The sequence below is a fragment of the Malaclemys terrapin genome, chromosome 1 (assembly GCF_027887155.1).
Source record: "Malaclemys terrapin pileata isolate rMalTer1 chromosome 1, rMalTer1.hap1, whole genome shotgun sequence".
NCBI classification, from domain to species: domain Eukaryota; kingdom Metazoa; phylum Chordata; order Testudines; family Emydidae; genus Malaclemys; species Malaclemys terrapin.
In genome coordinates, this window is record NC_071505.1 from 322,412,850 (window position 1) to 322,426,289 (window position 13,440).

The 13,440-nt window shown below is 40.5% G+C and overlaps 1 protein-coding gene across 1 annotated transcript in view; it reads right to left on the minus strand.

The window, feature by feature from the left end:
* Nucleotides 1–13,440, minus strand: part of CNTN5 (contactin 5) — a 987,470-nt gene that overhangs the window by 707,149 nt on the left and 266,881 nt on the right. Inside the window, exon 2 of the mRNA XM_054015603.1 lies at nt 6,645–6,775. The gene's annotated coding sequence lies outside the window, so the exon portion shown is untranslated. The remainder of the gene's footprint in view (nt 1–6,644; nt 6,776–13,440) is intronic.

A 13,440-nucleotide genomic window follows, 5' to 3' on the forward strand; every position in this document is an offset into this window, starting at 1 on the left:
TGGGCTTTTCAAAAGTGCTCAGTGTTAGTTCAACTCTGCTCCCCCTGAAATCAATGGAACTATCTAAGGGTTCTCTGTTGCTCTGGCCCATTCCTAGTATAAAATGAATGATCCTGACATTTGGCTGGTGTGTGGATCTCAGTACGAGGAATACAGGTTGAACAGAAAGGCTATAATGTTCATCAATACTTTTATTATGAATTTCAAATTGACTGTATTTCATGAAAAATACGGAGGCCCTGCAGTGGCCAGAATAACCTCTTATTTTAAGGTTTTATAATGCTGCCCATCACGGTAATATCTGAGCATGTGCCACACAAAATAGGAATGCCACCACAACCTCAAAGACACCGTGAAGCTACTGTCTTAAAGGTTAAGATGCATAGCTCTACATTTCCCACACTAGGGGAGCTGGCAGGTGGAAAATGGACCCCTACGGGTGGTGCAGCACATACACAGCCTCTGCTTGCCTGGAAATTCCAGCTCTTGGTGCTCATTTTATTTATTATTTGTATTGCAGTAGCACCTCGGAGACCCAGTCATGGACTAAGACCCCATTGAGTGAGGTGCTGTTCAAATGTAGAACAAAGAGGAAAATTTCTGTCCCAGAGAATTCACAGTCTAAGAAACCATCTTGGGGTGAGGTGGCTCAAACAAATCCTTATTCTTTTACAGATCACATTTTGAGATGTATGAACTTGGCTTCTTGTATGTTATATGATTTATAACAGATGTGACTGGTCAAATACATCCAATTACCTAAAGTAGTATGATAAGGAAAACAAATACAATAGCAAAAAGCAGTGAACCACATGCATATATGGTTAATATGTAATACATGCTAATATTAGGCATTTCATCAGGCAGTGGTAGGGTGACCAGACATCCTGATTTTATAGGGACAGTCCCGATTTTTGGGTCTTTTTCTAATATAGGCTCCTATTACCCCCCCACCCCCGTCCCGATTTTTTACATTTGCTGTCTGGTCATCCTAGGCAGTGGTGAGCTGTAAACAAATATATGTATGGATTCAGATTCATACATTCCAAGGCCAGAAGGGACTATTGTGATAATCAAGCCTGAGTTCCTGCTTAACAAAGGCCATAGAATTTCCCCAAAATATGTCCTAGAACAGATCTTTAGTAAAAAAATATCAATATAAGGCCGGAAGGGACATTGAAGGTCACCTAGCCCAGACCCCTGTGCTGAGGCAAGATCAATTGTGCATATGCCTCCCTGACAGCTATTTGTCTAACCTGTTCTTAAAACCCTTAAATGATGGGGATGCCACAACCTCCCTTGCAATACTATCACAGTGCTAAACTATCCTTATAGTTAGAAAGTTTTTCCTAATATCTGACCTAAGTATCCCTTGCTGCAGTTTAAGCCAGTTACTACTTGTTCTACCTTCAGTGGATGTGCAGAACAGTTTATCACCGTCCTCTTTATAACAACCTTTAAGCTATTTGAAAACAATGATCAGCCCCCACCTCCCCCCCGCCCCGTCCCAGACAGTTTTCTTTTCTCAAGACTAAACATGCCCATTTTTTTAAACCTTTCCCCCTAGATCAAGTTTTCTAAACCTTTTAGCATTTTTTAGTTCTCCTCTGGACTCTCCCCAGTTTGTTCACATCTTTCCCAAAGTGCATCACCCAGAACTGGGCACAATACTCCAGCTGAGGCCTCACCAGTTCCAAGAAGAGTGGGACAATTAGCTGCCATGTTTTACATACAACACTCCTGAATGACATTCACCTTTTTTTGCAAGTGCATCACATGGTTCCCTAGTTTGCTTCTGAGAATGTCTTGTGGAGCTGAGTTAAAAGCCTTATTAAAATCAACATATACCATGTCCACTACTTCCCCCATCCACTAGATCAGTAGCCCTGTCAAAGAAATCAGGTTGGTTTGGCAATGATCTGTTTTTGACAAATCCGGGTCGGCTACTACTTATTACTCTGCTTATACTGATTGGTCTATAATTCTCTTGTTCCCCTTTTAAAGATAAGTCCTATGTTTGCCCTTCTCCAGTACTTTGTGGCCTTACCAATCCTCCATGAGGTTTTGAAGATAAATTTCTAATGGTTCCAAGATTGAGTCTGCTAGTTTTTAAGTACCTCAGAATACATTTTATCAGGCCCTGCCAATTTGAATACATCTAATTTATCTAAATATTCTTTAACTTATTCTTTCACCAGTCAGGCTTCTGTTCTTTCCCCTTTTACCACAAAAGTCTCTCTCAAGATATTTTTGACATTACCTGCTTCGGGCAGAAATTCCCACAAACAATCTCTTGTGATCTGGCATTTCGCTCTGGTTGGAACTAAATGGGATGGAGAACAGGGATACCCATAGTAAGCTTATTTTAAATAAGGTTTGGTCCAATTGGGGGCAAAATTAATGATTGTCTCTTATTCACAAGTACTGGTGCTCATTCTTTGGAACAATGGGCCAGATCTTCAGATATGACAGAGGCATACAACGCATACATCAGATGTGCGTGTGTGTGTGTAGGTGCGTGTGTGGCATGAAATTCACCTTTGCACTCTCCCAGGCCCAGTCCTAATTGCAGTCCCAATCCCCAGTCATAAATTACACGGTCAGCAAACAGCTTCAAGGCACCAAAACCATAGCTAGCGATTAGCAGCGGTGAGGGTCAACCAAGTCTTACTCACTTTTCTCCAGCTGTTGCTCTTTTATGGGAGATGGGTTAATATCAAAACCTTTATGCTGGCTCTACACTGTAGGAAGATTCCCACTTAGATTTGGGTTAACCCTCTCCCTCCCCCAGGGAAAAATACGCTGGTTTATGGCCAGGATCCTTGAGCACAATGACACAAAGCTGCTGCAGCATAACATGCCCAGGGCCGGCTCCAGGCACCAGCCTGGCAAGCAGGTGCTTGGGGCGGCTGCTCAGGAGAGGGGCGGCATGTCCAGCTATTCGATGTCAATTCAGCGGATGGTCCCTCACTCCCGCTCAGAGCGAAGGACCTTCCACCGAATTGCCGCCGCAGATCACGATCGCGGCTTTTTTTTTTTTTGGGGCTGCTTGGGGCGGCCAAAACCCTGGAGCCAGCCCTGAACATGCCTAATGGATAAATTATTAGAAATGGATATTCAATGCTAGTTCTTGAAATGCTCACATAAAACAATGACAGACTATTTCATTTGTGTGTAATGCTTTATTGGGTTTGCTTATAGCAGTTACAGAAGACATTTTTTTTTAAACTCATAGCTATGAGTGGATAGAACTTCTGGCACCTACCCAGACAGGTCACCATGAGCTGGATAATGTGACAATCTGTTATCATTAGCTCGGTTGGAAAGGTTCTGAAGACACTAGAGAGAATTAAATGACCTGGAAAACTCAGTCTATGGAAAAGTCTATTGTACTCATCTCCGTTATTTCCATCTCTACGCATCACTGGGATGGTGGAGCAGCATGATTTGTAGTGGTGAAAAATATAAAAGGTCATTTTTCAGTTTTCCTTTTAGCCAGGACAAACCACTGGAGGTTTGCTAATCTTCCCCACAGAATGTCTTGTTCTCTGAAGATTCTTCCATGCACTTAATATGTTAATCTTTGAAAAATCATCACGTTTGGAAGAAAGTGAAGAGCTCTCTATTTAAATAGCTAGCAAATGGTGTTTCTATTTCTGTCCTTCAGTGTTATGACTACCAGTATTTCCAGCTGTCTAAAATAGTAATGTACAATAAAATACACTACATATCTAAGTTTAGAAACTGTTTTTTGCTAAATATTGTGATTATTTTCCTTTGAATTTTTAAGGTAAGGGAAGTTTCAAAACAAGAGCATTCGCCTATTGAACCTAACTACTGTCCCCCAGCAGTTTGCAGCAGCTAATATAGAGGGAGGCTGTTAAAAAGGGCTGACATACAGTATTCTCAAATATACTTTGATGGCCACTGAAGTCTTCTTTTTGTGGGTTTTTTTACACAGGTAATAATTTTGCTGTTTTGTCTGGGCAATTGGTTTGACATGAAGGGACAGTCTCTGATGTGCCCCAGCTACTGTCTGTGCATAGCACCAGTGTATGTGACAGTTTCAGCTTTAAGAGGAGCCTCATGTGGAGTAAAACCACAGCGGCAGCTAAGCTAAGCACCCTGAGTCCCCAGTATACGTAGCAGAGGAAAGGAGGCAAGGCCAGGGCATCCTTATGCCTCAGTGATCCCTGGCTGAAGGGAATGACTTTTGGAGGCCATGGGCAGGCAGTAGAGGATCCCAGAGTCTGCTATACTTCACATCGATGAATGGGGTCAATGCAGAGCAAATGAGGATCAGAGAGTCAAAAAGGTGGTTCAAAGCCTTCCTTACAGACCCACTGCTTGGCATGGGTCAGGACCTAGCCTGAAAACCTGCCAAGATGTAGTTTTCCCTCACATCAGTGGAAACAGAAGCAATGGCAAAAACAACACAACAAAATAATCTCTTTCTTTAAGTGGCAAATTGGAAATTTATGTTTCATCCTCAGTAGAACTAAAAGACGTAACCAAAAAATGAAGTCAATGTGGTACATGGAGTGTCAGGATCTGGTCTCTATTGTCTATATTATTACATAAGAAAGGAGGCAGAGTAGTGCAAACCCAAAATACCGTAACTAGAGCTGGGCAACCCAAACCACAGAATCCAAACACACACCTAATTCTGAATCAGGTCCGATCCGGATACTCATTCATCTAGTTTGTATCTTTATAATGGGCAGAAATCCTAGATCCAAACACTCTCAAACTTTATAGGAAGTTTAGAGATAAGGTCTGTAGCTAAACATATGGACACGGTGAATTTAAAATACTGCACAATATTATTGGTGAGCAGCAGTTGTTTTCCATTTCATTTTTTGTGTTGGTATCAAACTCCTCTTACCAGCTATAGTATATTGCACTTTGCATTAATATTTAAGAGAGGGAGAGAGCTTTTCACTTTGTAGATCATGGGAATCATACCATGGGTGTAAATCTATAAAAATGTACTGATGCTGGCAACTCTCCAACAATATACATTCTTTTTGAGAGGGCTAAGTTAGTGATGGCTGTCCCAGTTGCCATCAAAATGTCTGCTTCCCAGGATCTCAGGCTGGCACTCCTTTTAATATATAGATTATCCTTCAATAAATCGCCTCCTGGTAGTAGGGCTAGTATGCAGAATGAATCTTCAAGTTAAACTGTCCATCTTTCAGCTGAAAGCTTTTAGTGGTTGCAACAACAGATCAGGTGCAAGAAAATGAATGAAATTGTATGGTATTTAAAGTGACACTGTGAATCTACTCTTGGGGGGTTCATCAGTTCTAATTCAGTTATGTCTGTTTGGAGTGCACCGTCTGTCTCATTTATTTCAATAGCTTTCTATTCTTCCAATGTAATTCTCAATTAGTTGGGTAGGCAGGTAAAACATCTGACATTACAACAGTGAACTATGCACTTCCAAATCTGTTTGCACAGGCATGTGTTACACTTTAACAAGCTCCTTATCCCCAACCTGGAACTATGGTTTATTAATAGGTCAGCATAAAGGTTCTTCTCAAAAATTAATTAGAGGCATTTTGAACTACATGAACATAATTCATTCTGCTGGCGAATGATGAAGTACACCAGTTAACAGGTAACCATAGACATTTACTCTTTCATTCCATTTCCATCTGCTGATGCTTCCTCAATAAATGTAAATTGGATATCCATCATCCATCTGGATAATGAGCATCAGATCCAAACGTCTCTTATCTACAGCTGTTGTACTGCATTGCTTTGCATTGAATTAGGCTGTTAGCAAGCACCATGCATTTGACCTGTTCATTAATGCAGTATATTGTATTTACCTGAATATGTATGAAAAATCACCTGAACTTAATTTCAGTATGCAAGAGGTTTGCTCCTGTATATATTAAACACACATATAAATACACAAATATACACACACAAGTATATAACATATGAAAACAAACACACAATTCCAGTGGGCTTAGGTGAAATTTCATAAATGATATGGGCCTGAACCAAAGTGCTTTACCTGAACATTTCCCTGTGGGTAAGGTACGATCTGAATCCGCACTTTGCAGCTGATTCCCATCATCTCAATAATAGAATGAACAAAAAGCCCAGGTCCAACCACATTCAGACTCTTGGAAAGTTGAGACGCCAATATAAACTTGGTGCCTCAGGGCTGTCTCTAATAGTCTTCAGTAACTGTATTTAATAATCAGTTGCTATTTAACATGTAATTGCAGTCTTATTAAATTTGAACAAATAGCTGTTTAATGAACAGTTAGATGCATGTTACAACAATTAAAATGTAACCAATACATTTCCAATAAGTAAGTGGTATTAATTTCTATATGCCAATTGTCTATTCTTACCATAACAAGTCTAAACCTTCCATAGGATTCAAAGTTCCCAATGAAGTGAATGAGAATATTTTTTAAATGCATATTTCCCCGGCAGGCGCGATCAACTTGTTCAATCTAAATTTACCTCATTTAAAATAACTGTTCTATACATTGCTCCCTCTGACCATTGGATTTCTGATGGCAATAGTCTCAGTGACTGGCTTCAGTTTGGCAAGTACATGAATGCTTGGGCTCAGCACACTAACACATTTGAAATAAACTTGGTTTAAACATCCACTATACCTGAATTCAGCTATCAGCTGTATGGACAGTGCCCTCAAAGGGAAATGATCTCAGCAGATAGTCCTTGTATGAGTGAAAATTGATGAAGACAAGATGTTGAGTTGAGTCAAAAATTAGTCCTTTCAGGTAATCTGTTGAACAGAAAAAAGTATATTATGTTATATTTGGAGTTTTCCATCATCTAATCTCTCTTTTCATATGGAGATTGTCAGCTTTGTTATTTGACTTTCCACTATGACATTATTCCTGATATGATCAGTTAATGTTAATTCTACTCTGGGGGTCAGTAAGATCCAGGTGGCATCTCCCCTCCCCTTGTAGCCTTGTGGGGTGGGGGGGGGGAAGGGGATACAGAGAACAGCTAGAAGAAACAGAAGCAGACAAAGCAAAGCACTTTTTTTACTTTTGACATTCCAATGAAAACTGTCGGATGTTCTGACTCTCTCTCTCTGTGCTGATGGGCCATGTGCTCTAATCCTCCACCTTCCTGATCTCTTCACCTCAGCTTCACTCTACAGTTGCATCTCCTTACACTCTTCTCCCCCCACTCTGCTTTTCCTTTCCATGTAGCTCCTGCCCACCTAACTACCCCCGGTCACCCCCAAAAACATGGGACTAACACGACATTTGCCACCATCACATTGCTTGCTCTGCTTATGTGTTAGATTCCTTCCCCTATCCTATGTCTGTCTTGTCTATTTAGACAGTACACTCTATCACTGCCTGATACAATGCAGCCCCATATTTAGCTGGCCCAAAGACCCTGCCAATATACGTATGTTAAATAATAATACTCAGACATTATATGTTGGATATTTGGGTGTATTTTTTGAGAGCTGTATTCCTCTGTCCTTTTCCTAAAGTAGCTTGGGCCTTTTTTAGTGACCCCTTGCAGATAATATATAAGTACAACAGTTGCTGATTATTTTGGTTTCAAATACCTGGTTTAGGATACCCTACTCTAACCACATACCCTTGTGGCTTCATATAAGCTCCCTGGCCCAGGAAGAATCAATGCCACATCAATGAGTGTCAGACCCTTAGCTCAGGGCACAAGAAACTTAAGCACAATAACAGAGGAGTTTCTCTGCCTCACATAGGCTACAGTTCCCAAAAGCTTTTCCCACTCTCACTCTTTGCCCTGTCCCATGGAGTCCCACAGGAGGCTTTCCACTCCTTGGAGTTCTCATTCTCCAGACCATCTGTCTGGGAGTCTTCTAGTAACTAGGATAATTCCTCTGTTTAAGGACCTGCTACAGAAGACTATTTACTCTCTGTAGTTCCCTAGCTTAGCTGAGCACTTGCTGACCTTTATAAGGACCAGCTGCTCTTCAGGCTATCATCTGACCCTTAGCCCCACAGCTTTAGCTGGAAGGCACATGGAATTGAGCCCATCTCTTAAAGGAGGCACTTTGTTGTAGGGAGAAGGATATGCTATTATCAGCACAGACACAGAAATCCTTTTGGAATAGTGCCAGATTACTTATCTACCTTGAAAAACAAAAATCTACTTAGTGTAAGTTTTTATCTTGTCTTCTTACCCTATTATATATCTACAAACACACACACACTTTAATCTTGCTTCATTTTTAGTAACTGCCTTAAGAAGAGATGGAACACGTGTTTTTGTTCATTAATGAGCCACAAACTTCTTTTCAGAAATAAACTTTTGTTGAAAAATTAAAACAAAAACAAGCAAGCACAAAAGAGTAACCTTCAGCTCTGGCCTGAATGTCACCATCACTGGACACATTAATGGAAGAAACCCACAGTTTGTAAAAAGTTGTCAGCTGATAGAAACATCTGCTGATCACTGATGTCTGCAGAAAGTGTTCTATACAGTAGATCTTGGTAATTAGAATGAAACAATAAATCATGCTTTTCACTTTCACAGCCTAGTAATCCAACGGTTGCAACATATTTCACAGACATTTGTTAATACAGCCTCACAACAGCTCAGCTGCAGACTCTACACCTCCCTCCTTCCCCAAGCCACAAGTCTATTGGTGTTATGGAGTGAACAGGGAACTGAGAGGGGAAGGAGGTGGAGGAGCAGAAATCCACAGACAGGCTATATGGCAAGAGTCTTGCTCTGCACTGCTGGGCAGTCTCTCATGGCAGCATGCAAGCCTAGTATCCATGTTGACTTGGCTCACCACTTGCAGCTTTACTCTGTGACTCTCTGGAGAGGGTGGGGAGAAGGTGTCACAGAGTGCTAAGTTGACAGTTAATGCAGCTTCACATCTCTTTATCATAGCCTGTGATTTATCTCTGGGACAGTCTGGAGGTAGGATACTTCTTAGTGCAGTTTCTGCCCTCCCACACAAACACTCCTGCCCCTGACACTTTTTCTTCACATGCCTATTTGACAAAGTGGGAAAGGCAGCCTCAAGGAGGATGGAGGAAACTCAGTTAGCTCCTTCACCTCTCCATAGGAACCCACTAACATTTTCTCTGTGGATTCACTCCTCTCCACGTCATGCACCAGCTGGGAAGATATAGGTTGTGGGGATACAACTCTCACAGTATCTAGATGCCTTTGAATTGCCCACAGTGGAGAGTGCTCTAGCCACTGGACTATGGGACTTGCCTCTTGAAGCTGTTTCACTGTATGTAAATATTCAAATAGTCATTGGGACAAAGAGTGAAACTGTGGGAGATCCAAGTTCATGTCCATGTGCTAATGATTAATTATTTGTACTCAGCAGAGCTGCTTCAACTGGAGAGATTGGGACAGCCTCCCCACTGTATACCCCACAGGCAAGTGGCTAAGGCAGCACTCCCTTACAATATAGTTGGAGTTCAAATCCCTTCTCCACATTAGGTGAGGGGAGCAATTGAACCTCGATGTCCCACATCCCAGCTGAAAGTCCTAACTAGAGGGCTAAAGCTTAACAAGAAGGATCCTCCTCTTGCCATTGTGAATCCGGCCCTTGAAAATGCCCAGCAACAAAATGCTCCAGTCAAATGAAATGTTTTGTTAGGCCCCAAAATGGAGATTTTTCAATTCAACAATTTTTTTCAGAATGTGCAAATCTGATTGAACCCAAATCAAATTTTATTTCTGGTTTTTCAGAACTGCCAGTGAATTGAAAAAAAAAATCAATTATTTGCATAGGTCTAGTTACACTTGCTTAAAATATTTTATCATCCTATCTACTGATATCAAAAGTCTAGGAAAAATGTAGTAATCCTTTGAGGGAAGTCTGGGACTGTAAGTGGAGTTCATGGCAAACAAACATACTGCTGAATTCAATGTCTACTGAAATGTTTTCGTAATAAATGCCTAGTAAAATAATGAGTAGGCGGGCGGGGTGGGTGGTTTGGATCCTTGAGTTTAGATTCCTGGGTGCAGTTCAGAGCCACTTCTATTCTCAAGACAGCCATCTTAACCAGTAACAGAAAAAATATAAAGATAGACATCTATAGACAGTAAGTATATTCAATTCTAATCAAGTTTCTGAATGTGCTAGGTTCTTCATCATGCTGTAACAAATTCTGTATCAAGGCTCCCTGAATATTGTGTCACACGAGTGCTGCATTCAGTAGCAGACTGTTAATTTTGTGGTAGCCCAAGTGGAAAACGAGTCATAGAGAGCAGTTATCACTGAATTAGATATTAATATGAACAACACAATCAGTACTAGAATAGTTAATTCAATAAACTCTGGTGGGTTTTGCATTTTTTTTCTCTCTCCATAGATCACAGAGATGTTCAGCAAACTGGAAATTTCACAAGTCAGGTGCTGTAGTCTGGTTGCCAAATTTACGGTCAGTGTGCTCCAAAAGCAATAGTTCTTCCTATCTTCTAGGATAGGATTCCAAAGCCACACCCCTCCAACCACACTGCCTAATGGTTGGTAACTTGTCCTCACCTCCTTCAGCATGGTTTGACAGGAAGAGGTGGAGGCATCCTTTAATTTATTATTTCCTTTCACCATGTGATCCAAATATCAGATTATTATTATCAATTATCAATTATTAATTATTATTTATTGGCTGCTCTAGAGCACTTTTCACCAGTAGATCTCAAAGCACTTTACAAAGGAGGTCAGTACTATTATCATCTTTTGTACACATGGGAAAACTGAGTCACAGAGAGATGAAGTGAGTTGCCCAACGTCACCCAGAAGACCAATAGCACAGCTTAATGGAGGTGAAGTTTTTAATGAGCCTCTCCCTCAACCTGCATGATCCAATGACCTAAGCAAGAGTTTGGTAGAGCAAAGGGACAGATTTTGGTAGGACAAATTCTGCAGTGGGAGCTAATTCCCAAAGTTATCTCTGCAGCTGCAGACACACAGATTCTAATTTGAATATATTAAGAATAAAATCTAATTAATTACATTAAATTTAATAAATAACCCTCAATGCTTGAATGTTAATCACATGATGTGGAGATGGTTACAGGTGACATGTCTTTTGGCTACTGTTTTCTGCTTCTCTGGGGTCAGCACAGTAGCCTCCGGGTAACAAACAATACAACACTGTACGCATGGTTTGGGATTTCAGTCCTCTAAATCACAAGCTAACACACACAACCTTGTTACTATGGCTAGTCACACATTTTTCTGTGCATCCTGTATCTTGTCAGAATCTTATCTCCCCTAAGCCCACTGTCAGGGAACCAATCTCATTCTCTAACACAATAAAGAAGGGTGGGGGGAATCATGAGAGAGAAAGTTGGCTAGAGTTATTAGACTTCACTCCCACTGGATCTTAAAACTCTGTGACAGGAACGTGCTGCTGCACCTTTCTACTGAGAGAGCTGCCACTCCTGCCACCTCTGCTGCTGCCGCTGTCAGTAAAATAACACCTCCTGAAAACCAGTGTGGTGTCATTGCTGGTTGCCAAAAGTTAATAATCATCTTGTGACAAACTCCTCTGAGGTAGGCTCCTGTTATAGCTGTTTCCTTGGATTTAGCTTAATTGAGGCAAGTACTTGTTTTCAAGTCACATTAATGGAATGTGTTTTTTTTTTTTTTAAGACACAGATGAGTTTTCGCAGACGTGTGTCACTTTGCAGTGGGAAAGTTAGGGATGTGACTAACGCAGTTTTTTGGATTCATCGGGTACCAAATAACATGGATCTGTATCCAACGGAAGCTGAATATGCATCCTGTTTACCAGGAGGCCTGGAGAATAGCCACAATCTAATGAACTGAGGCTAAATGCTAGTTCAGCTGTGTTGGCTCTGCTCAATTTTACTTACTTCAGCGTTTCCAGAGTGCACAGCTCAATAACAATGTAATAAATTTCTACTGCGCATTCCATTTGAAACGCTCAAAGTGCTTTACAACTATCAATGCAGTAGGAGTCAAAATTGAGACACCCAAAGTTAGACCACGCCTTTGAAAATGTGAGTCTAAATGATTTCCCAAAGCCAGGCAGTGAGTAACTGTCAGAAACAGTAGAACTCACTAAATCTTTCCCCAAACTTCAAATAAACATCAGTGTCTTTTATGCCCTAAGAAAAAACAATATTAAACAGATGCATCTTGTACCATGTCCTGCAAGTCACCAAACTCTGATCCCAAGAAGTCATACATTCCAGAGCAAAGGGCCCTCCACCAAAAACACTCTGCTGCCCTCTCCCAGGAATTCAGCACTGAGGACAGCAGGAGCATTCCAAACAAGTACAACTGTTGGAATAGGATGTAGGCAGTTTCTGGAAATAGCTGGTTCCCAGTCCATTCAGGTTAACATTGTCATTGTTTACAAACAAACAAACAAAAAAGATATATAGTCTGTGCTGTATCCTAACACTGCTTTATGTTAGGTACACTGAAATCTAAGTCTGCCTGGAAACTTAAAAATCTTTGTTTTTTTTTTTAAAGATAGGATACCACTTATGATAGGCTAACATTTCCCATAAATGAGGATTATCTTTTGAGTATCTGGGATGCTAACACAGAGCAGTATATCATGTTTAACAATTAACATCAATATTTATAACACTTTTATGTACAGCAAGTTGAATCACATTAAGAAATAGCAAAAAAAGCCACAGTAGATTTATTATGAGAGATGAACAGCAGCAGCAGGTCGTCTGCTTAAAATTCAGATTGCAGCCCTTTTGAAAGGAAATGCTGCTTTAACTAGCTTCTTGCTTTTAAACCAAAAGGCTCATGGTTCTTAAAATTTCATCCTGTTACTCTAGCCAGGCCAGTAAAACGTACTTGTGGACTTTGGAAGGGGAGATATGGGGCAGGTGAAACTATACGTTTATGTGATTCTTTCATTATTTTTCTATCTACTCTAACTGGTATTTCAAGTATTTGAGGATTGGGTTTTGAGTCCTTTCAAGGCCTAAAAGTTTAGCTATACCAGCTGCCAACAAAAATATTGTAGAATGTGAAGAGTATTAGTTGCAAGAAGCTGGATTTAAAGTAGTTGCAGCAGACTGGGTACCTACAGTTAATATACAAATTTGCAAAACACTGATGAATCTCAAGGTGGACAACTGAGATGCATCTGACTCCTAGTCAAACTTTCTATGAGTTCAGCCAGCTTGAGATCAAACACATCTTCTTTATATGTATCTGTGTCTGGTGGTGATTTCTTTTAAAATGCTTCAGTTACACATACACACTATTACAAATATATTGCACATGGTGAGTACATTTAATTTTTTCCATGCATACAAACAATGACTTTATTACACCACTTATATATGCACAAATCAAAAGCTGACAAGTGGAAAAGACATGTATAAAAGCGTGAAAGGAACTTGGCTTTATGATGAACACACATATGACTGTATTTGGCATTAAGTTAGAACGCGCATGTAACTAGA